The sequence below is a fragment of the Astatotilapia calliptera genome, chromosome 13 (assembly GCF_900246225.1).
Source record: "Astatotilapia calliptera chromosome 13, fAstCal1.2, whole genome shotgun sequence".
In the NCBI taxonomy this organism is placed as follows: Eukaryota; Metazoa; Chordata; class Actinopteri; order Cichliformes; family Cichlidae; genus Astatotilapia; species Astatotilapia calliptera.
Genome location: NC_039314.1, coordinates 559,132 through 584,278, shown reverse-complemented (window position 1 = coordinate 584,278; position 25,147 = coordinate 559,132). Strand labels below are relative to the sequence as shown.

At 41.9% G+C, this 25,147-nt stretch overlaps 1 protein-coding gene and 1 pseudogene across 1 annotated transcript in view; one reads left to right on the top strand and one right to left on the bottom strand.

Moving 5' to 3' along the window:
* LOC113035143 (protein NLRC3-like) overlaps window positions 1-25,147 on the bottom strand; it is a 312,272-nt gene that overhangs the window by 49,790 nt on the left and 237,335 nt on the right. The window lies entirely within an intron of this gene.
* Window positions 1-25,147, top strand: part of LOC113035137 (NACHT, LRR and PYD domains-containing protein 12-like) — a 257,654-nt pseudogene that overhangs the window by 17,001 nt on the left and 215,506 nt on the right.

The window sequence follows — 25,147 nt, the reverse complement described above, 5'->3', positions numbered from 1 at the left end:
TTAAATTTCAGCTGGCAGCAAAGAAATTAATCAGAAATGAACCTCAATGAATCTGCAGCTTCATCAATGTGATGCTGAGTTTCTGACTGAAATTAAGTCTGAACATGTCTGACTCTGTGAAACAGTCAGAGTGTTTCTCTGACAGCAGGCGCCTCTTTACACTCAGCTTCACACAGACGAGCTGAGGAACGATCAAGCAAACTTCTTCTTCTGTCATTTTTAACAGCAGCTTGCATCCAAAGATGTTGCACTACTGCCATCTCCTGGCTTTTACTCTTACTTCTCCTCCAGATCCTCAGATCCTCTTGATGACATCAGTATTTCTCAAAAATGAAAAACCACTCCTTTCACCTCATCAGGACTTAACTGATTAACCACTTTTTCAAACGTAAGTTTCATTTCACCACCAGTTCCCACCCTCAACACTCTCCTTTGACTTCTATACTTCCTGCAACTAACAACCACATGTTCAACCGTCTCCATAGCATTACACCATCACATAACCCAGTCGGATGTTTCCCCATCATAAAAAGAGAACCATTCAGAAAGCAGTGACCTGTTTGTATTCTCCTGCTGCCTATTTAACCCACTACTCCTCTTAACTTCTATTGTGTTTTGTACCCCATGTCTCCCTTTTGTTCCATTATCCCATGCCATTCTCCAGAAGTTCTTACTTTGTGTCCAAAGTATACTTTCCCCTCAGATTTCAACAATGGTATCTGCACATCTATGTCTACTTTTTTAACAGCTGCTTTAGCCAACCTATCTGCTCTTTCATTACCCACAATACCTCGGTTGAGGGCGTCAGACCAGCACAGTCTCTTTCAGCACACATGGATATTTCATCAGTCTCATAGACACTGAGAACAATTTGTGTATGAGACTAAAGAAACAGTCCACACATAATTGAACAAAAGGCCTCTAAAGTTCTGTGGTTGCCACATTTCCACATGACTGTTTAATTACAGCAAAAACCATCATTATAATGATCTTGATTGATATTGTAATCTCAGTTTTCAACACAATTGTTCATTAACTTAAACAATGTTACAAGCTAAATATATATTCTTAGTGCTTATTTTCTGGATAGATTGTTTTATGTATTTTAATAAGAGAGGCCTTTATAAACCAATCGCAGTGTGTGTCTGGCAGGAAGTGAAGCAGGAAGTCTGAATATAGCTTGTGAGCTTGTGAGAGACATTTCAAAATGAAAACAGAGGAATTAGAGAATGAAAGTGCAAAGTAATAGTAATGAAAATGATATTAAATAAATGTCTTAGTGTGTTAATACAGGTGCCCATGGACTTGCTCAACCTCCTGGAAGAATACAGCAGAAAAATGATAGATTAACAGAATTGGGACGAAAACAGGCTTTGGTTTAAAATGTCACAGCTTCACCTCTCATCCTGTCCTTATCCTGAGAAGAAGCTTAAAGGACAGTTAATCTCCTGATGAAGACAGAAGACAGACAGAACAACACCGTGGACTTGAAGAATTAACAGCAGGCAAAAAGACAGTGCACCTGACCTACAACACTGAAGGGTCCAGCAGCATGTATGTTGATGGAAACATGCGCTCTGAATTACAAGCTGGAAAGTGTACCAGTGACATGACTGTGTGAAACCACTGGATGGGACTGTCTGAGTTCATATTTGCCATGCTGGGAGTTAAGCGCCAAGAAAAGACTGAAAAGAGGAAGAGAGAAGAAGAAACAGCTGATTTGGGCCTGTGTTTGATTTGGGAGGCCACACAGGAAGTTGAGAGAAGAGGGGACGAGGACCGGTGAGAGGTGAAGGTTGGACGTGTTAAAGTGACAGCAGAGGAAAGTTGGGTTGAACGTTGAGGCTGAATTTGTGGGTTTAGAAACATCCAGAGCATCACAACAGAAAGGTAAATAAAAAAAGAAAGAGAGATAAAGAAATAAATAAACTAATAATACATAAATGAATAGAAAAATATAAAACACACATGTAGAAATTGTCACATGTGAAATTATTTTTGGAGAGAATCAGAAGTGAGACAGTTTGAATCCACAGTTCAGCGCAAAGATGCAGGAATTAAATCTGATTATAAAAACACATCGAGGCAACGAAGACCAGCTTACACTCAATATTAATATGAACACACAACATACACGTAATGAAGACCAGCTTACACTCATGAATTGGAATACATGACATAAATGCTGAATGGTGTAGATTTAACACACTTAAAGGCTGAAGCTGAGGAATAACTCAGGAAGTTGCAGGACAATAGAGCGACTTTTGTGACAAGGAAAAAGAGACTGGGAGGACCAACCAGTGATTAGAAGCTTAAAGCAGGTTTAAAATAGTGAATTAGAAGTGGTTTCCAGCTGATTGAGCAAAAGAAGTGACGACTGTAGAAATAAAAATAAAAGAATAATAATTGCATTATGCAGCAATGTTTTGAATATGCATTTCTGTTGTCAGGGCAACTTCTCGAGATGTGACTCAATATGCAAATTAGTTGAATGAGTGGGGACAGAAAAAAAAGAAAAACTCAAGTTTCCTGTCTGAGACATGAGTGAAGTTTGCATTGAGAGAAATATATCTGTGACTGTGTGAGAAGAACTGTTTGGTAAAATATATGATAGCAGCCGCAGGACAATTAAATAAAGTCTGTGACTAAGTGCAGTCGTGCAGATCTGGAGAAGAAGTTTATAATTTAGTGATGACACATTGTTATAAAGTGTTTAGAAAGGGCTTAATGGGAATATTACTGTTGGGCAAACTGTGCGGCTTTAACAAGATTTTCTGTGTATTTAGCAGGTGAAACTCTGTCAGCTGACTTCAGACTGTCAGGAAGCTGAAGAACCTGAGGCCAACCACTGAAACATGATGTGGGCAAAATGAACAGAGGGAGGGATTTTAAAGGTGAACATTTAGGACTTACTGCAAATGTTACTATGTCAAAGTTACTGTGACTCAAACAGAGGAAATTCTGATTTTTTTATTTCCACACCCAGCATGTTTTGGGTGTTATATGCTATTAAATACTTTTAAATAAATTAAAAAGTATTTAATAGCATATAACACCCAAAATATGCTTCGGTTCACATTTAACTCCAGAAAATCATCAATCAAAACATGGATATTACCTGACCACAGATTCGTGGTGACGTCACTGCTCTTTTAACTGTTCGGTGTCTTTGTTTGTTTGCTGGTTGTAGAAATGGTTTATATGAGCTTTGAGCTGAGAGTCAGAGGTTTCTGTGGACACTGCTCATGTCGGCACTTATATTTCTGACCTTTTCTTATAACCGATTAAACATGATCTCCTCCCTTTTGCCCCCATTTTTGGTGGTGTAGGTACAAATGATCAGGCATGACATTCTCATAATAAATAAGATACTGCAAATAATTATTTCTGCATTTGTGCGATTGAAGTGAATTGAAAATGTGTATGAAATGACACTGTTTTAAAGATTTGGCCTAAATAATTTTGGAGTGAATGAGTCTAAACATGACCTAACTAGTGATATCCTGACACACACACACACACACACACACACACACACACACACACACACACACACACACACACACACACACACACACACACACACACAGCATGTTATGCCAGTTTCAGCTGAAACTATGTTTCAAACCATGTTCCGGGTTTTTAGTTCACCATTTATGAGGCTTCAAGAAGAAAATAAAAGACAGATCTGAATGTTTGAAAATGTTTTGGAAAGATTCTGTAAAGATGAGATGAAAAATACTCAAAGGATAAATTTAATTGGTTTATTATTTAGATAAGTTGAAAAAAGTTAAACAAGCAAGTAAATGAAGAAACAAGGTAAAATGAAGTAATAATGAAAAAAGTTAAACAAGTAAATGAAGAAACAAGGCAGAGGAGAGAAAAGCCCAACAATCCCCTCTGAGCAAGCAGTTGGCGACAGTGGGGAGGAAAAACTGCCTTTAAACGGGCAGGAACCTCCGGCAGAACCAGGCTCAGGAGGGGACAGTCAACGGCCGGGACTGGTTGGGGGGGTTAACAGAGGTGGAGCAAGACGAGGCTACATCAGGTGAGGAAGCAGTAGCGTCTCTCCTCCGGAACAAGTGGAACCATTTTTTCTTTTTTTTCATGCACTTTTCCACGAGCGCTTTTTTCTCCAGGATGAGATTTCTCAGCTCATCGATGGTTTCTGCGTTTTGTTCTTCAAGTTTCTCACATCTTTGTTCCACCTCTTCCAATGTTGCTTGTTGTTCTTCAAGCTTGTCTTTGAGTTGTTTGGATGTTGCCTCCTGTATCAGCTTGTCCTTGTGCATGTCTGCATTTCTCTGTTGGACCTCTTTGTGCTTGTCTTCTAACTGCTCGTTTCTTTTCTGGATTTCTTGGAGCGTGAGCTGCAGGTCTTCATGTATTTTGTCTTCTTGTTGTTTTTGCGCCTGCATTTGAGTGTGTTCACGCTTCAAGTTATTGAATTCCACCAAAATCCCCTTAACGAGCTCGGAGTTGTTTCTCGCTATCTGATCGATCCTTCTCTGCATCTGTGAGCAGCGTTTCTCCAGTTTGTCCTTTTCTTCTTCCACTTTAGTTGCTTTGTCCTCCAGCTGATTACAAAACTCTTGCAGTTTTAGATTTTTAGACTCAAAGTCCTGGACGACACGTTTTCCTTCTTTCAGTCTTTCCTGCTGTTGCTCTTTCTGTTGAAGAAGGTCTTTATTTTGGCGCAGTGTTTCATCCAGGCTTTCTTTCAGCATGCGGTATTTTTCCTGCATGCTCTTCAGTTCGTGCTGCATGTCTCGTTGCTTTTTGTCCTGCTCTTCCTTCTGTTGGAGGAATTCTTTCTTTTCTTCCACAGCTTCATGGAGCTGTCTTTGGAGGAGCCGATTTTTTCGGTCCATGTATTGGAGATCCCGTTGTATCTTATCAGTCATCGTTTTCTTGTCTTGGAGCTGGTTGGTCCTTTCTTTGAGTTCTGCACTCTTTTGCCTGTTTTCTTTAATGAGGTGCATAATCTGCTCTCGGGTCTGAGCAAACTTGATTCCCCAGCCCTCATTAATAATGTTTATGTCCGGCTGGCGCTGTTGTCTTTCTTCCAGCTCTTTATTTTGGGCTTCCATTCGTCTACATTTGTCCTCCAGTTGAAGTTTCTCTTCTTCAATTTGTTGCATTTTTTTCTGGAGAAGGTAGTTTTCCTTCCTACTCTCCTCTAACGCCCTTTGGAAGGATGAGGAGCCATTTGGGGAAATTGGCCGGCCACGCCAGGAAGGAGAGGCGGCGTAATCTTTTTGAATTGGTTGTTTTTTCCTTGGAAACATGTTGGAGTTTCTATACGATGACTTTGAAGAGCTTGTGGTGAACGTTTTGTAGGCTGCAAACACAGATGCTGCTGAAACGAACTAAAACTTGCTGTTTCTCACCCCTACTTAAGGAAAAACATCAAAGGACTTAAGATTCTTAAGATCTATGACATCATCACTCCCTAAGCCAATGAGATTGTCACAAGACATTTTGGAATGGGGTGTTTTTTTTTTAAACTGTTTTCAAACTTAACTTAAAATTTCAGTGTTTCCTGGTTGTGGACTATTGGTTAGTCCAGCCGATTAAGAAATTAATTGTCACAAACATCCCTAATATTATATAACAGACGACAGAAAACACGAGTTTTTTTTTCTACTCAATAGCGGTATAATAAAAGTTTTTTTAATTATCCTACTTTTTATAAAAGAGAACATTTATTGAAGAATATGTATTTAATTAAAAAACTCTGTTCATCTAAAGCAGGGGTCAGCAACCTTTAAGACCCAAAGAGCCAAAGAGCCATAATTGGCCTATCTGGGGTTGAAAGGCTCGATAAATGCACGGCGTTTCGCCGGGTACACCAGCTTCCGCGAGTGTGACGCTTATTTTGAGCGATGAAAAAATAACAAAATATAATTTTATTTGTATATTGCAAAATCACAATAATCTTCCAATTTAGAACTACAAGTTAAAAAAAGAACTAACATAAATAAAATACACTTCAGCTAATTTATTTTCACAAACCACGCGGAGCCGCACTATAAGGACTAAAGAGCCGCAGGTTGCCGACCCCTGATCTAAAGGGTTTAACAAAAAGGGGGAGCTTCCTGCTGGAAATTGAAATGTCCCCATGTCCCCACTGGGCGATCGTGGCTCAAGAGTTAGGAGTTCGCCTTGTAATCGAGCCCCGGCTTGGACAGTTTTGGTCTTTGTGTCCTTGGGCAAGACACTTCACCCGGCAAGACACTTCACCCGTTGCCTACTGGTGGTGGTCAGAGGGCCTGGTGGCGCCCCAGGGTGGCTGTAGCTACATCACCAGTGCGTGAATGTGTGCGTGAATGGGTGGATGACTGAACGTGGGTGCTTAACTAGTTAAAAAAACAAACAAACATCGGTCTCTTATTTTTTATGTCACACAGGAAAGAAGCTTCAATGTCTGATGAGAAGACATTAATTTGTTGGTGTTTGTGGTGTTTGGTGCAGTTTTCTTGTTTTCTGGCTTGTTGTTTATTTACAGTGGAGATGAAGATCTCTAACAAGTTGATTTGTTCACATTTGCGCATTTTTAAGAGGAATGTGTTTTTTGAGTTTGTACACTATATGCATGTAAGGCAACCGTTTCCTTTTTCTGTATTTTTGTGTGCTGCTCTTTTAACAAAAGGGGAACAAAAGACATTTAAATCGACCTCAGATGATTTGTTTAAATTTTTACAAGGTCTTACTGAGGTGATGCAAAGTGAAACATGCTTCTTTTTTGGTAATGTGCTGGAAAAGCTTGAAAATTGACCTTGAATGTGCTTAAAAAGTGCTTGAATTTGACCCTAAAAATGTGTATGAACCCTGCATATATTGCAGTATTTACATTTTATAGTAGGAATTTCATGGCAACAGCTAATCTTTATTTTGTTTACTGGGAAATGAAATGCTGCCAATTCACAAAGCTGTGCTTCAGCTGCACTTCCTGTTGTAGACTTGTGATGCACACAGGCTCTGTCCCAGCACTCAGCATGTTCTTCCTTATTTGCTCCACCAGGGGGAGCTCCTAAACTATGACATCTTGATAGGAGTGAACCAGGGAGAGGGGCTGAAGTTTGTGGACGACAGTGAGGACAACGACGGCATCTCAGCTGCGGCGTTCGACTACACCATCTCCAGCTTTGTTGACAACCTCTACGGCTACCCAGAGGGTGAGGACGCCACCTCTGTACACTGCCACTTTTTCAGTTATTCCATTTTACAGCCTCCTCTCACTTAACTGCATTTTGCAGCATCATCAGGTTTTGTCTCATTAGGAGCCGCGTTTGTTGATTTGTTCGTTTTTTTCTGTTTGCTGTATTCATTAAAATAAACGGATAATCGTCAAAATGACAAATGTGGACAATTATCAAAGCTTACATTACAATTCTGACAGCTTGAGTTCACATGAATTTTCAAAAGAATATAAAAAGCTGTGAAAGTGCTTTAAGCGTTTAAAACATGCGAGTAAAGAATGGAATCAGTAACATGTGAGCCCAGTGAAGTGCATCAAACAAGACAAGCGTGCTAAAGAGAGCCACTCATCCACATCACGGCGTGTCTGCGCCTTAACCTTTGAGGCTCTGTGGGCAGTAATGCTATCATCCCCCAGGTAGTGGGCTCCCAATCTCAGTGTCGGTGTTTCTGACAGATCGGCCTGCGAACCCCTCACAGCCGGACCACAGTCACAGTACAGACATGTTTGGATAATGCAGTCATGCTTCCTCTCTGCTGCCTGTCACTCCTTCTGTTATCAGAAAGAGTTTTTTTTCCTCTCTAGATTTCTCACATACTTCCTGTTTACGGACCACCAGTGGGTGGCACCAGCTGTGGCCACTGCCAAACTCCATGCTGAGTTTCAGTCCCCAGTTTACTTTTACACGTTCTACCACCACTGCCAAACCGAGACGCGGCCCGAGTGGGCCGACGCCGCGCACGGAGACGAGATACCTTACGTGTTCGGCGTACCGATGATCGGTGCCACGGACCTGTTCCCGTGCAACTTCTCCAAGAACGATGTGATGCTGAGCGCTGTGGTCATGACTTACTGGACTAACTTCGCAAAGACTGGGTAGGCCTCATGTCACAGTAGTGTAAACTGTACACGTTACTGTATGTTCTCTGATAGCCTTCTAGTCATCTTGAATACTTGAATCTAGGTTGCTAGTTTAATTCCCGTGTGGCTTTGAAGAATTGAACATACTGGTTCACCAAAAGCATCCAGATCCCAGAGCAGCCGGTTGGTCTTAGATAGTTTAAAGGTTGCACAGAGAATGGGCCTCCTGTCTGTATTCAGTGTATTGATGCCACATGTTACTTATAATGGAGACTGAATATAACTTTGAACTGAAACGTTTAACCTTTATGCTCCACCAGGGACCCCAACCTGCCCGTCCCTCAGGACACCGAGTTCATTCATACCAAGCCCAACCGCTTCGAGGAGGTCATCTGGACCAAGTTCAACTGGAAGGACAAGCAGTACCTTCACATCGGTTTGAAACCTCGTGTCAGAGACAACTACAGAGCTAACAAAGTGGCCTTTTGGCTGGAATTAGTCCCTCATCTTCACAGCCTGCACGACCTGCGCCCCCGACAACGTGCCGCTGATGAAGCCAAACACCATCACCGTGATCCCCAGCACCATCACCAGCATGCAGCCTCTTCACGCCTTCAACACATTCCCCTCCACCGGCCACAACAACACCCTGCCCCACCCCCACTCCACCACCAGGGTATAGTAGGGACAGGCCCGACACAGCGCCACCTAGGGACCAGGAACACTGGCTCTGCTTCCGCTCTGGAAGGGAGGCCTCTAGACGTGGGCCTTCGTTCTGTCCTCTTATTCTCTTCTTTCTCCAAAAGCAACTACACCTGCTGCGTCATGTGCTGTGAAACTTGGCAGCTCCCTCCACTGGTGGCATGTGGAGGTGCAACTGAAGTGTCCAGCAGCAGATGAGCAGTTTGGGGTGGGTGACTCAGATCTTTCAAAGATACTGTTTTCAAAGACGGTCTGCTGTTTCCAGGCTCAAGACCTCCAACATTTGTCAAAGGGACGAATGCTCTCTCGCTCCTCGCTGTTTTCTCTTTTTTACGTTGGCGTCATCTCTTTTTCCATCTCCTGTGTGTTATGTGCACATTATGCTTCTCTTTTCTACATCCGTGTTTTATTACTGCTCTCTTCCTCTCATTTGACACGCCTCCCTCCTGCTCTTCTCTAAAAATTCCCGATCTGCTGAGCAGTCTGGAGGGGGGAGGCGTACACTAAACATATAACTATGAAAACACTGATATCTTTCATTCGACCAGCATTTTTAGGTGCCAAGTAAGTACTGCTGTGTTTCATTTCTCATCGAGGGAGAAGAAAAACCAAAGAAAAATAGAGTTTCGCTATTTACCGTCAACTAACAGAGTTCTGTCATGTTCTCATGACAAAGTGCCAAACTGGCCTCAGTCGTGATTTTCTTTCTTCCATCTTCTCTTTTTTTGTTGTTTTGTTTGAAGCATTTGTTTAATTGTTGTTTTTTATTGTGTGGAAAGAATTTTTCTGAAAATATAGATATAGAGAAATGATATTATATATAGTTCTATATAAAATGTGTACAAAGGAGAAAGTATATAAAAGGGTTTTCTCAGTGGGGGATCTATGCATGAATTATTTTTAAAGACGCGGGGAAAAGGACACTGTACCTGTCGATGCACGTTTCCCAAAATCTAAACGAGTCATATCGCTCCATGTTTGCTACTTTTGGTTTTTGGTTTTCTCCCGCAGAGTAAGAGCATCGCAGGAGCATCGCAGGAGCATCGCAGGAGCATCGCAGGAGCATTGCAGGAGCTCCTGAAGTCAAACGACGCCTCCCAGCACTCATTTATTAAAACGGAGTCGATGCCAAAAGTCTTAAACGTTAGAATCAAAGCAACAGCTGTGAACTCAGTCATGGTGTCATGTGCAGCCTCCGTCTTACTGTCACTACTTTTTCATTTTAGGGTACGTGAGGTAAAGCGTCCGTCGATGTAGCTTGATTGTACAAAATTATTTTTCTATGTTATTAACAAAACAGAGCAGAGACTGATGCTGCTCCTGTCTGACCCCCTTATGTCTGCCACATGTGTATTCTGACTTCATATCATCACTGCTCCCTCCCTCCTCCTCTCTCCATCCTACACCGCCTTTGTTATTTAACACCGACCCCCCCCAAACTGATAATCAGACAAATTCCCAAACAGCTGACTTCACTGTGTCGACACCGTTCCTGACTATTTCTGACCTCAGTTCAGCTCTGCTATTATCCTCACATTAAGGGTTCGTTCACCTGCCTGCAGATGATCTGTGAGCTCGTCGGTTGTAAATTAAACTCTAAGCACACTGAGGGTAACCGGGAGGCGTTCAGGGCCTGCAGTGCAGAGCTGCAACATGAAAAAAAGGGATGGGGGCTCAGATCTCCTGAACAGGGTAGAAACAACACGGTGGGTTTGTGCTGTTTGTGATTCCTGCTCCGTCACTCTGGTGGAGACGACTGCAGCTCAGCAGCGCTCCCTGCTGACCCTCTGATGAAGATGTCAACAGTATGTAAACTGAGCTGATGTGCTGCTGTTTGAGCCCACGTGGTAGCGTACGTCCAGTATGGGAGAACTTAGTCACCGGTGCTGTCTTTGCTTGTGCTCTAGCTTTAGCCTGTTTGATTGTTTGTTTTCTATTTTATTACTGCCTAAAAGGGGAGGTGGGGGAAACACATGCCTGACTTCTCCTGTCAGAGGTTTTGTAAGCTCAGTGGAAGGGAAACGTGCACAATGTAAATCATAAAACAACTGAGTGGGGCTGTGCTGCAGGTGGATCAGTGCTGTGGACAGTAGCTGTGGAAAAGAGACTGGACAAAGACTCTCAGCCTTAAATACAGGACAGAGGATGATCCGATCATCTTTCAGCTAACAGTGTCGAGCAGAAGGACGGCCGGCTGATGCGTCCGTACGAACCCTTTTGTACTCACTCCTGTGTATAAGGAGGTGGCGAGGGGTTGTGTAGTTAACCTCAGCACCACACAGCTACAGCAGAGGAGAGAACACAAACGAGTCCTTTCATTCGGCTCTGTTCTTTCTCCTTGTCTGTTTTATAAGCTAACACTAGAGGGCGCCATTGTGGCACATTCAGCGCTCACTCTGAGGTCACTGGACAGAGAAGAAAATACCAAACTGGGAGACGGATGGAGTCGAAACATCTGGAAGAAGATCAGAGCTGTACATTTTTAAGTGTAAGAAAAAAAACAGACAAAATATTTGTAAATATTAAGTTTCTTGTTTATTTTGTTTTGTTTTGTTTTGTTTTTGGAGTGAATGAATGATATGCTTATTTTGTGATGACAAAAGACAACAGGTGCAGTTTGTAATGAGAAGAAAAAATGGCCGTTAGCTTGAGGTTTCAAATGAGTTCATCCTTACCACCGATCAGTTTTGTCTTTGTTTTTTCGACATTTATTTGATTTTTGTCATAACGTTGATCGTTATCATGTGACCATCCGGTAGCAGGAAGGTCGCTGTAGCAGAAGTCATCTCCACTGAAGCCCCCTCACAGCAGAGGGCCAGTCATGCTGTTTATTAGGATTTGCTCGTTTTCAGTGAGAGAAAACATTTTCATCAAGTTTTAAATCGTTTCGTTGCTCTTTTCTCTGCGATTGTCATAAAGTCGTCGTCCTCTTTTCAAGCCTTAGCTCGCTTTTATTTTGAAACATGAGTCTTGTGATCAGAGATGAATCTGTGCTGCATGATGTGCGTAACATCAGAGCGATAAAAGCCAGCTTTGCCTTTCAGTGATTCGTAGTAAGGACATAAATGACCTAAACTGAGACTGAAAAAAAGTGCAGTCAGTTAAATGTTAGCTTACCTAACATGTAGCAGTGTTTACATGTAGCCATGTTTGACAGACTCCAGGGCTTTGATACCATAAGATGCCTCATATCCTCACAGACTCATGAGATCACACAGGTGGTCTGACCTGCTCGTGTCACACTGTGCTGTCTGTCTGTCCGTTGTTTTTCTCCTGCAGTGATGTTATGTAGCAGAAAAACAGTTGGATGCTCGAAAAGTGCAGAGCGATGGGTGACGTGTGGAGAACATCATAGTCTGTGTGCGTTCAACAGCTGTTAGAGTCACACTTTGTCCTTTCTGTTGTATAATAGGATCCAGTCCGTCGCAGTACGCCAGCATTTACTGCTGTATCGCACCAGAAGCTCAGGAGGGATTAATCCAACAAAACATCGGCTTAGCTTTATACGGGCTAGTGCCGCCCTGCAATCAATGTGCAGGTGGGTTCCCAATTAACCCAATCACCTGATACAAGGAGCGACTGCAGCGGAAAGAGAGCGAGGGTGGTAGAGCGAGCGAGAGAGAATGAGAGAAGAAAAAACGGAAGGCGAGTAGCCCATCTGGCTACATCGGCATGTTGGGTTCTTGTTCCGTCTCCTTTTCAGATTCTTCTGAGGAGGTATCAGTGGCCTGCTGGACAAATGAAACCTCTCCTCCATCAGAATCTGCTTCGTCCATTTTCTGAAGCAAAGCCAAAGCCTGTTGCGCGGAGAGGTTCTTCCTGCGTGGCAGTGATACGGAGGCCATCCTGATGTGCGTTCTCAGAAATGTGAACAAGAAATGATTCTCCCGTCTGGGTCGGTCTGCTTTTATGCACAGCACTGTGCTGTAGTCAAGCAATGCCACTCCCTCACATACACAGTGACAATGGAACAATGGAAGATCTGTGCTGAGACTCAAGGAAGGTGTGAATGTGTGTCTTTTATATTTGCAGGTCAGTCAATGTGTGGGATATTTTGTATAGATACGGCAGGCATTTCTGAAAGTCGTAACACAGAGGTTTGGCCTGACTTGGATCTGAGCAACTCTGAGTGAGCAAATGCAAATGTGCCAGGCCTCAAGGATAATGGGTGGTTTGCACAACAAAAGCTGGAGGAGAAATGAGCTGACGACCTGTGAAAATCTCAGCAGGGGTGATTAACACCTCGGGACTTGCACCAGAAAATAAAAAAGCCAGTAATTCTAGGGGGTGTTGGGTTTAGGGAAGTTATGCAAATTTGCGCATGTTTAGTAAATCTAGTGATAAATACGTGGTAGAAATCCCAAAAGGGTGATTCTGTTCACCTGGACGTAGCATTTTCAATGGGAGAAACGCCTCCTGAACTGAATTGTCTCAGTTGATGGCCATGCGGTTGGCCTCCTGAACTGTTTCTTTGGACTGTTTTTCCTCCTCTTCTGAGTTTTCCTTCCTGGAGCTCCAGCACCCACCCAGGTTTGGTGGAAATGTTCTAATTTTAAGAGTTTGATTGCAAAAGAATAAACTGCTGATGTCCGCAGAAGTTTTTAACTTTGGTTGAAAGGACAAACTATGAAAAATAATAGACCTTTGAGGATTTGAGCATATGGCAAACATTATGCAAAGTTCCTCTTAATTGTAAAACACAAATCTGAGGATGTTGGAAGACATGTGTGGTTCTCATCAGCTTTGTGGCATGTAGATGCTCCTTTTATTAATATTCCTAAGTCCGGAAGAATACTCATAAACACTGAGGTCCTGCTATGTGCCAATGTGTATCTGGGCCATTACTAAACAAAGATGTGAAGCAATGTTAATAATTGTTGGTAACTTTTTTTTCATTTCCAGGTTTCAGTTACTGCTGTTGATATGTTAAGAGTAAGAATAAGTTCAGATTCTCTTAAAGATAACAACACTAATATGTTAACAATTGTTGGACTTGTGGAGGTATTTTGAGAACCCTTATAAACATCTGAAGGAAAAATATTCTTTAATCATAGATGCAGACTCATGGAAAAAATATTGATTAATCATTTTATTTGATTTTGTAGAGTTGGAACAAACAGATTGGATTCTCAAAATCAGTCAGTTTCTTGGGGTCTGAAGCAACAACAGAACAGGGCTCTGAATTTTTGGCAGAAGCCCTTTTTTTTCTTCTTTTTCTCCCTTTTCTCCTTGATTTTAATGTTGTCAGACTTCTCTGAATTATTAGTAAAAGAGACAACTGGCTCAGACATGGATAGACATACAGAAGGGAGTTCCTCACTAGGAAGATCATCAGACGTTGCCAGACTTTCAGAAGCAGGCTCTTTAGTAGGAAGAACATCAGCCTTTGATGAACTTTCAATGAGAGGTTCTTTAGTAGGATGAACATCTGGAACATCTGACTTTGGCAGACTTCCACGAGCGGGTTCTCCAGTGGGAAGAATATCAGCCATTGTTGAACTTTCAAAAAGAGGTTCGGAAGTAGGAAGAACATCTGACTTCAGAACACTTTCCCAAGCAGGTTCTTGAGGTTCTTTAGGAGGAACAACATCTGGCTTCAGCAGATTTTTACAAGCAGGCTCTTTAGTCGGAAGAACATCAGCCTTTGTTGAACTTTCAAAAGGAGGTTCGGAAGTAAGAAGAACATCTGACTTCAGAACACGTTCAGGAGCAGGTTCGTGTGGTTCTTTAGTAGGAAGAACACCTGACTTCAGAACACTTTCACAAGCAGGTTCTTGTGGTTCTTTAGTAGGGAGAATATCTGACTTCAGAACACGTTCACGATCAGGTCCTTTTGGTTCTTTAGTAGGAAGAACATCTGACATCAGCAGATTTTCATGAGCAGGTTCTTTAGCTGGAAGAACATTGGCCTTTGTGGAACTTTCAAAAAGAGGTTCGGAAGTAGGAAGAACATCTGACTTCAGAACACGTTCACGATCAGGTCCTTTTGGTTCTTTAGTAGGAACAACATCTGACATCAGCAGATTTTCATGAGCAGATTCTTTAGCTGGAAGAACATCAGCCTTTGTTGAACTTTTAGAAGGAGGTTCGTGAGTGGAAAAAATATCAGCAATTCGTGAACTTTCAACTGGAGGTTGGGAAGTGGGAAGAACATCTGACTTCAGCAGACCTTCAGGATGAGGTTCTTTAGTTGGAAGAACATCAGACACTACTGGACTTTCACAAGGGGGCTGGAAGATCTGGCATATGCTCGTCTTTGCTACATCAGAAATTGCCCTGAGTAGTCCTGGTGCAAAGTTTGCAATGTGGCTCAGCAGAATCTTTTCTGAATATTTCTCTCTGACTTCAGACAGGATACTTTGCACCATGTCATCTCTGATGGACCTTGAGAAGATGGCCTGGTTTTCCGTTGTTAGGAGAGATTTGGACACTCGATCCAAAGTGGCCTTTGTCACACTGGTGGAGAGGATGCTCAATTTTTGGGAGGACATGTTCAGTAGGGGGTAAGAAGGAAGCTTCCAGAAGCCATGCAGGACACGGGGAACCACCTCTATCACCACGTCTGTTGCAGTGAACAGTTTGGAGGTTTGTGCGTCCTGCTGCCTCTCTTTAAGGAGGTCAATGTACTTCCTGACATTGCTGAGGAGCTTAGGTGTTCTGCAGAATAAAGTTATAAGAATGATCTTTTACACCTATTTAAAAAAATAACAGAAATTTTGAAATACTGTAGCTGGACTGTTAATGATTTTATGTCAGAGGTGACTCACTGAAATTTAGGAGGTATGGCCTCTGGAAATTCCAGCAGCATCCGGGCTTGAAACTCGATGTCCCTCATTTTATTTATTGTGTTCACTGCCCACACCTGAAACAGAAAGCATGTTTACATTGCAGTTTTGTTGAGAGGTTATGTGATTGTAGTAAAAAAAAAAAAAAAGATCTCCAAGTGACTAAAACTCTTGTGAGTTTTCTAGTCTTACCAGTTTCAGAAGAGGTTTGGCTTCTGTTTCTTCCAAACCCTCCAATTCAAACTCCCAAAGTCTTCAAAAGAAAACAAAAGAGAGGTTTTCTCTCAGCATTTACACTTCAGCACAAACAGTTTCAGGTGTGAGGTGGATGGTCTGTAGGTGTCACAGTAACTCACTGCTCTCTGACTGTCTCTTTGCTCCTCTCCACCAAAAGATCTCCCATATCTTCTGCAGTGAGGCTTGATGGTATTTGGTTTTCCTTCTGAAGTCTGAGGAATTCCATCATCATTGCAATCTAAAAATAAAAGGAGACATTTAATCAGCATCAGTCCCAGGTCTTCAGAAATCACCTGACATTTTATCTCAGTTTTGGTTTGGATGGATCTGGGTCTTACCTGAGCCCTGTAACCTGGTAGATACCAGCAGATCTCCACAGCTGTGTTATATATGGGTGTGTTGAACAGCACCTGTCAAAGAAATAAGAAATTACTCATTGTAACTTAAATTGATTCTCAGTTTGTCAGCTTTTTAAAACTACATCAAATTCTTCAAAAATGCAGTAAAAACAAAAAGTGTCACATACCCTGATGGGTTTGTAGATCCCTTTACTGGCTTCCATTAAAACGCTGCTGTTCTATCACAGTTGGGGAAGAGAAACTTTCCAAAACTCTTCAAAACTTGTGTAAGATCAAATGTAGATATGAAAATACTCCTGACTTGATGGTTTTTCTTGCACAGATGAGCTCTTTTTCAAGTCTGATGCAGATTTAAAAATACACAATTCTAAAACAGTCACCATGGAAACATTTGATCCCTGCTTTATGTCATTAAATTAAAAGAAAACACTCTATTTTACACCACATTACACTATATGTTGTTCATTATATAAGTAAATAAGGGTAGGCTACAGCCGTCCTTAGGTCACTCCTGTGAAAAGATGCATACAAACTGGTGAATCAGAAAAGAAAGAAAGCCAACCTGCAGCATTATGTCCTTTTATGTTATTTCAATTCACTTCAGTTTTATTGATACAGCACCAAATCACAACAACAGTCGGCTCAAGGTGCTTTACTTTGTAAGGTAGACTCTAAAATAATATACACAAGGAGAAAAACCCAACAATCATATGACCCCCTATGAGCAAGCACATTGGCGACAGTGGAAAAAAACTCCCTTTTAACAGGGAGGAAGCGCCGGCAGTAACAGGCTCAGTGAGGGGCGGCCATCTGCCAGGAGTGGTTGGGGTGAGAGAACGAAGATGGGACAAGAGGCATGCTGTGGAAGAGAGACAGAGATTAATAACAAGTGTGATTCAATGCAGAGAGGTCTATTAACACATAGTGAGGGAGAAAGTCTCTGTCTGCTTTTCCTAATGCTGAGGTGAGGAGGACTATTAGCCAATATAAAGGCGACACTGGCGACCCGAGTGTGGAAACAAATGGTTTGCACAAGAAGCGGTCACTGAGCGATCAAAGCTTATTTACCACACATAAAAAATCAAGGCAGAGTAGAAGCGGGTGGATCGATTTTTAATGAATTTTAAGATTATGTTTGTTTTTCTTATTCTTGAAAAAAAGATCATTTACCCTCGCATTTGTTTCCCTTTTTATACACTACTACTTATGTGTTTTTTCTTATTTATGTCTATATTGTTTAGTTAAACAGATGACAGTTTTCCCCTTTTTACTACTTTTTGAACTCTATGCTGATGTTTAAAGATTTTATTATTACTAAATAATGTTTTTAGCAATTAGGTGAAAATAAATACCAGATGAAACGATATTCTCTTCTGTTATCTTTTATTATTTGTTACTTGAATCAGTATCCGCGCTGCACACAATCAAAGTTATTTTCAAAACATGCAGAAACAGGTCTTATTTTGTTAACAAAATGACAAACCATTGCATCGTTACAAACAAGGTTATCACTGTACATATTAATTAGTCTTGAATAAGACGCTCCTTTTTGGACATGATATAGAAAAAGCACACAGTGTTGTCCGCAGGTTACCGAAAAGTCCTTCTGAACCTGTCTCCCAGAATACAATATCCGAGCGGTGTTTTTAAAAGAAAAAGTTTTATCTCGGGTGAAAACTTATCAGGTGAGTTACGAAGCTGTCAAAAAAGTGCCCTTGCTTGTCTTTTGTGATATTTAACGCCAACCAGTGCTTCCCAGGTAAGTCTGATGGATCTGTATTCACAATGCCCATGCATGGATATCTGATGGGCTTTGTTGGCAGCTGGTCACATGCTAAGACGCCTAGAAGATGAGCCCTGTTACTAATCATTTTAACAATGCTGGTTAGTTCTATTGTATTCATTTTGAATCTTTAGTAGTCGTCCAGCAGCACTTGTCTCATATTAGATATTTGGATGACTGAATCAAATACAGAGTAACACACCAGGTTCATTGTTCGGGGTAGCGGATTTCTGAAACGGGTTTCCAGCCTCACGCTCCCTGTTTGAACTAATGATACGTTCCCTGAATGTCCTTCATCAGCTTCCAGATTGAAACAGGAATTGTTTGGCCAGATACGACTGTCCATCAGCGTATAAACACATGAGTTCTATATCACAGTTTTAAAATTAAATGGATTACGTGTAAAAGAACCAGGATAAGCTTCGTTATCCACGAAGGCGATGATGACAAATTTAGGCAACCTGCCCATAAATAAATTAGTTGATATTCTTGCCCCAGCAGGTGTGGAGAAGGTCTTTAAAGAAACTCTGCCTACAGCATATTTTGCATTTGCATGATGCAGCGCCTTGCCGTGTGCCAGCCTGACACTTGGTGAGACACTGATTCTTTTCACAAATAAGCTGGCAGGGACGATTTTAACTTTATACGCGGTGTTAGCTCCAGTCATGAGAGCAAATTCGTCTTTAGAGCGCACAAATTTCAGCGACAGATCGATTCCATTAAGTAATAATTTTTCTTGAAAAAACAGGTCTGCGTGTACTGGAGCAATCAATTCAACAATACTGCTATTCGCTGTATAAGTACCTCTGGTCACCAGACCCTGGCTCTCCCCTTCTATACATGTATCATTCATGTGCGAGGCTGTGTCTGTACAGAATAAAGCGCTGCTGAACTGTGTGTCTAAAGTCTGCTTATTATAATTGGTAAGACATTCTATTATGCCTCTGTATGGATACGTGTTGGATGATTGGCTGATCAAGCGATCCCCCAAATTTACATCTACCTGACTAAATAAGGTGCAACCTGGATAATTAACAAGTCCCACGTTTGTGTCACGGGGTGGAGAGGGACAAGTTACCTAAGATATTTTTATTGTGCATGTTTGGTTTTGTTTTTACTTTCTTTAATATTTTAATATTGTATAGTGTTCTATTCTTGGTTTTATTGCATGTTTTATGGTATTCATCGGTGACTTGTCCTGGAAAGTCTCCGCCCCTCCTTGATTATGAACCCGACACACCTGTGAGGTCCCGGGGGCCAATAAGAGTGATGGGAGACGAGAGAGAGGAGATTGATGGTGGAGTGAGGACTGAGAGAGTGAACGGTATCAGGCGGTGGCGGTGCCACAAGCCCAGACGGGCTGGTGCCGGTTGGTGTGCCACAGGAAAGCGGTGGCAACCGGAACAGAAACATCGATAGGGCGGCGAGCCGCCGCCGGGTTTTCCCTTCTTCTAAGGCGGCTAGAGTTGGCTAATGCAGGCACCAGCGCGCAGAGGCACCAGCGCGCAGAGAGCACCAGCGGAAGCCACGAGACGGCTGTGCCGATTTCCAGTTTTAAAGAAGCGGCGGGCGGAGTTGAGAGCTCTGCCCACCCGGGCATATCGGGGCGTGAGTGCGAGAGGGAGGCGAGGACTCCGCTGGTTCCTTTGGTTATACCACCTGCTGGATTTCTTAGCTCCCTGGGACTTTTAGGTCGTGGCGCAGGCCACAGGACTTTTAATGTTATGCTTTATTGATTTTTACTGTGTTACCCCTTGGCCAAGGTTGTTTTAATTCATTTTACATTTTTAACTATTTAAATATAATAAATTATATTTTTAATCTTACAGTTTAAATTGTGTGCTTTCCCTTGGCGGCTCCACTGCTCTGCCCGTTTTGAGGAAGGTTTCCTTCCTTTTAAAAAAAACAAAACACAAAACACTGTGGAAATAAAATCAGCCTTTCCGCTCCGTTACATAATCATCCCTGCCTAAGTTTGTGCCGTCAGCATCTGTGATTCTTACTCGTGTGTAGATATAGGAATCGTTTAGATCCAGGTAATCCTCTCCGGACGATGAGATTTAAACTCGATTGGACCTCCGTCTGTGATTGCTCCGCGTGGTTGTCTCCGTTTGGTGGCTTTCCTGGCAGGTTTTGTCGTTTTACGCTTTTTAGGCGGCGGCGTATCACGCATGCGTGCAGTGGGAGGGGTCTTAGAAGGTTTGGGTGTATACACATACAAGCTGTTGCCATCCTGTTTAGTAGATGTTGGCTTGGTTATGTTGGATATCACATCAGACACTATGCCTGATGCTGCTGTTTTTAGGTGGGGTTTGACTATGCTGACTCCTTTTTTAAACAACGGTACAGCAATTCTAAACAGGCTGCGGAACAAACCTCCCAGACCTGCGCCATATTGCGTGCTGGTCCCAATATAACCATTCAATTCGCCACCAGCCTGATTTAAATAATATCTTACATATTTTGCTTCATCTGTGTTGTAGACAGACATCCTTATTTTTTAAAAATGGTGTCTTATGGGTCGGAAGTTGAACTTGACAAACACCTTCCCGTATAAAAAGGGTATGTGTTGATTTTGGTCGTCTTTCAAATCAATTTCTATGTCATCGATTAAGGATTTCGAGACCGGTGTGTAGTGTGGGCTGTCAAACTGAAGAATGGCTCCCCGACGGTCATCGTCTGTTATATTTATTGCTCTTAATAGCTGCGCATGGGCGTCACCCACAAGCTGGTAATCAACGATATCTGCATAAATAAAAATGTTCTATTTTCCGCCGTATACGTCTGCAGGATGTGGTGCGTATGTGTTTTTATAATGAAGTACAAACGGGTCTTCTGATTTGAATCCTAAGATTCCTGCCAGTCTCCCTCTAAATGTGAGAACTGTGCCCCGAGGGCCCATAACACTAACATAGTTACTAACTTCACTGTATTGTGTTTTAATGTCGGTGTTATGTTTTAATGTTTTATTATCTGCGCCACAGATGCATAATGCCCCACAGACAGCTCAATCACGGTTATGGACAATGCTCCATCTTTGACTGGATCATAAATTTCCACTCGCGAATCTGATTGTGGAAAAGACAAGCATAGTCTTGGGTATTGAAATTCTATAACACCGACCTCATACGGTTCATTTAAAACAACAGGTTTTGCTAGCTTTGTTCTAAAATTAGATTTCTTATTGCCTGGATAAACATGTGCTGAAGCATTCGAGAAGAGGCTCACATAAAAGCCTGCGTTGTTGTTGTTCGTTTTATCCATTCCCTCCTTCCTTTATCAGTCTTTGTCTAGTGCAGAATGAAAGTATGCAGAGCTGCGGCGTCTCTGTTAATCACACTTCAACGATGTCTTTTTCAGGGATCCATGATTTTCAAATGAGAAGGCCAACCGAGCCATTTCACCAGCGCTAACTTTTTTCGGTCCTCTTTTTTCTGCCAAGTATTTTCTCTATTTGAAACCTTTTGTTTTTGTCAATAGTCACCTGCTGTGTATTCATAAATTACACCTTTCACTGCAGCTCCTGTGAGATCCTCTAGTTTGTATACGGGAGGGTCTCTTCCTAAACGCTCCTTTATGGTAAAGTACTCGTCTGTGTAGGTCTGATGGTAACCCTTTCAGAATATGCCTCGTAGTTTAGATATTCTCTCTGTATCGCCCACATTAAATTTAAAAGTCACCGGTTTTTGGGGTTTCATTTTGTACAGGGTGTTAAAGACTGCTTTCTCATTATCTTTGCACACCTCGGTGGGGTCATTTTGATAGAGCTGTGATAAGACAGGTTATAGGACTGTACAAGATCTTGGATCACATTAACATATCTTGGCGAGTTAACTGATGTTAAGTATTTCCACATTTTCCCCTTTAAGGTGCGGTTAAAACGCTCTACCACACATGATTTCATTTCACTAAAGGTTGAAAAATGTGTGATGTTATGCTGCTCCATTAGTTTTTTAAATGTTTATTATAAAATTCCTTCCCTAAATCTGTTTGGAGTTTTTCAGGCACACGGCCCTCTCTCAGAATATCACCAAAAGCCTCAGCAACAGCCTGTCCTGTCTTGGTTTCAAGGCACCTAACCCATGCATACTTAGAAAACACATCTATGCATGTCAATAAGTACCTAACATTATCATCATCCGCAGAATATTCACGCATGTCACCAAATCAGCTTGAAACTGTTTGTCAATCCCGTTAACCAAAACTCTATTTCTGTATCCTTGCATTTCTGTGTCCTCTATCCTTGCAGGTTTATGAAGAGTATATGTGTCATCTCCTTTTAAAAACGCTCCACGTCAGGTAATGACGGCTTTAAGCCTGTTGCCTCACTGACAGCGATACGGAGCTTCTTTACACTTCCTAAACCCCCTGGGTGTGCAGGGTTGTGATATATTTTTCTCAGCGTGTTTTCCATAATCACTCTGACCAAACACAAATACAAATGACCAGAAAAAAGTGTTAGCATACGTTTTTATTTCATTTTCTGTGTAGTGCACAGTAAGGTTTTTATAACAGATGTACATTAAATGTTGTGTCTCCCAGACCAGTAGTTTCCAATCATGTGGAGCAGCGCTGATTTAACTCCGCGGGTGTGATGATTGGTATTTAGCAGGTATCCGACATTCTCATCAGTGGTGCAAACAATGTGCGGCACTGATCTCAGTTCACACAGAAGACGCTCTGCAGTGCTGATGATTTGTGCTTCAGCCTCACTGACACTGTATGAGCAAACAAACAGACGGATGGCCGGGATGAATCGGGGCGTCCGGAGCTTTTCCATCACCTCATCATAGCAGGTCTCGAAGAAAAACACAGGCAGCTCAAACAGGCAACTGTGGTGTAACTGGCTGGGGTGACCGGATTGGCATCCATAACATATCTCCTGCACATACTCATTCAGTGCCATCGACAGCAGGTGGAAGGTTGCGAGTTTAATGTTGAGTTCCGTTTCCTCAGACGGGTTCGATCCTGCAGAGTCCTGTGAGCATCCTGGAGAGGGGGGCGGAGTCGGTGGGGTCTGGATTAGCAGTGCTGGAGGGGGAGACTCTGAGCGGTCCACAATATGGCAGATGTTGTCTGTAAAAGAAATCCACGCATTGCATTTTTTTTTAAATATCGGGTTTAATGCCAACGTCTCTCACACAGAGACAACCTACCTTTTGTTTTGTTTTTTTGTTTTTCTGTCCTCAAGGTTTTTGATGATTTTTGGCCTGAACATGGCAGAAGGTAAACCAATCTTCGGGCCATGTGCGAGCTGATCATATACAAGACGCTTCCTAATATTCTCATAAGAAGAGTTGACCTTGTCTCTCTTGATAGTCTTATCGACCTCATTAAACACCCGCTGCAGTGCTCTCCAGTCTGACCACTGAATAAAAAACAAATCCTTAAACCATGATAAACGTTCTTCAAGGGTGAGGGGGTATGGGTTCAACCTCCAGCTTTCAAGGCCCCAGAGTGAAACCTCTGTAACGTTGAGGTTTCACCCGGTGCAATTGTGGCTCTTGTAACTGTTGTGATATTTTGATACCATGGTAGCATTTACAGGATATTGTTTTATAGTGATATTATACTGGAAAACTGTTACTCAATAATGCCCATTTACTAGTTGTTTTTCTCTTTCTCTGTAACCTAAGAATTAATGTGTAAGAATCACAGGCTGGTACCTCAAGGTTGAAAACACCACAGAGACCACTTCCTTACTCCCATCCTCCCTTCCTTATCTCTTAGAAAGGAGCTTGTTAAAGGCCAGGTGGTTCGTTTCAGAATTCACTAATGAAAGAACTCTGTATTCTGTGTCTAGGAGTGTATTTTGCTGGGATGATCATAAATTGTAGCTGAACTGATAAACTATACAAAGGATACTTCTTTGCTCACAAGGCAGGAAGACGTTCCCTTATTTGGTCTGTACCGGTTTGAACTGAGAATCTGTTGACAGACGAACCTTTTTCCTCTATATATACTGTTGTCTGATGAATAAACCTTTGAGTTGGTTTTGGGAAAGCAACCCGTACAGTCTCTGTGTCGTTTTGTTCTCCCAGCTGCTCCCGACGTCGTAACTAACACGCTGAATGGCATATTTGACTGTTACTTGAGAATATTTCTTTGAGTTCTATAGGTTATGGACAATCTCTGCTGATAGGTGCTCACGCCTCGAAGGAAACCCGATCCACAGACGGAGATTTCTTTCAGTAACCATAAATGGTAAGCTGCTCTTTTGTCACACACTACATACACAATATATGTGTTTTATTGCAAATTGTACATTGCTACATTGTTTTGAATTACCCTCGGCCCGCAGTATATGTGGGCACCTGTCAAAGGTCATTTGGATTTACCAGACCGCTTTGAAAACAACATGAAACAAATGAATGTCTTTGTTGAGCCATGACTGGATTTCTCCTTATCCTTCCTAAAGGCCGTTATAACCTTGCACTGCCAGTGGTGAGCTGCACCAGCTGTGACCTAATGTGGTCCCCCTCAGTTAAGGACTTCCAGGGTGGTGGATATTGGCCTGGCACCTTAAATTTATGCACCCTGTTTTCAATGGATGTCTTTCAGTCTTTCTATGACATTAAGGTCATAAGTAGTTTACTGACAATTATTTAACATTTGAAATGAAAAGATCCGTCAGTCCATTCACATATATACTGTTCAGAGAAGGAATGTAGTTTAGAGCAAAGTGTAGTAGTGTGAAGTGGCTAAACACACTCACCAATTGTTCTAAAATAAACAATTTATCAAAACATTAACAGTCTTTCACACATACATACGGTTTATACACTATTTTAAAAAGAAGGGGTTGAAGACCTGATTGATTACAAAAAGTCTATTAAAATGTTCTGGGTAACCACAGAAATCTTAGTCAGTTATGTCTGAGAGAGAATGTTTATGACAGAAGTAATGCCAAAATCTCAACAAACCAAAGTTACATACATGCTAAAGAGAAAGATCAAACTGTGCTGAAATTAGGAAGTGGGCAATATAGGGCTTCCCCAGTGAAATAACTGATCTGAAATAATTGAGGCACAAATTAATAAATGACATACTAGTAATCCACAGAAGGGGAGGCCTCTGGGAAAATGTAGAAAATCAATGGGAATTTCTACAGTAGCACGAGTTACCAGTCAATACCAGTCCTGGTATTGGTTATGTTGAAGTGATGGGTTTTATAATTCATTTTTGGTCCACTGAAGGGATTGTTTTGTAACCCCAATAT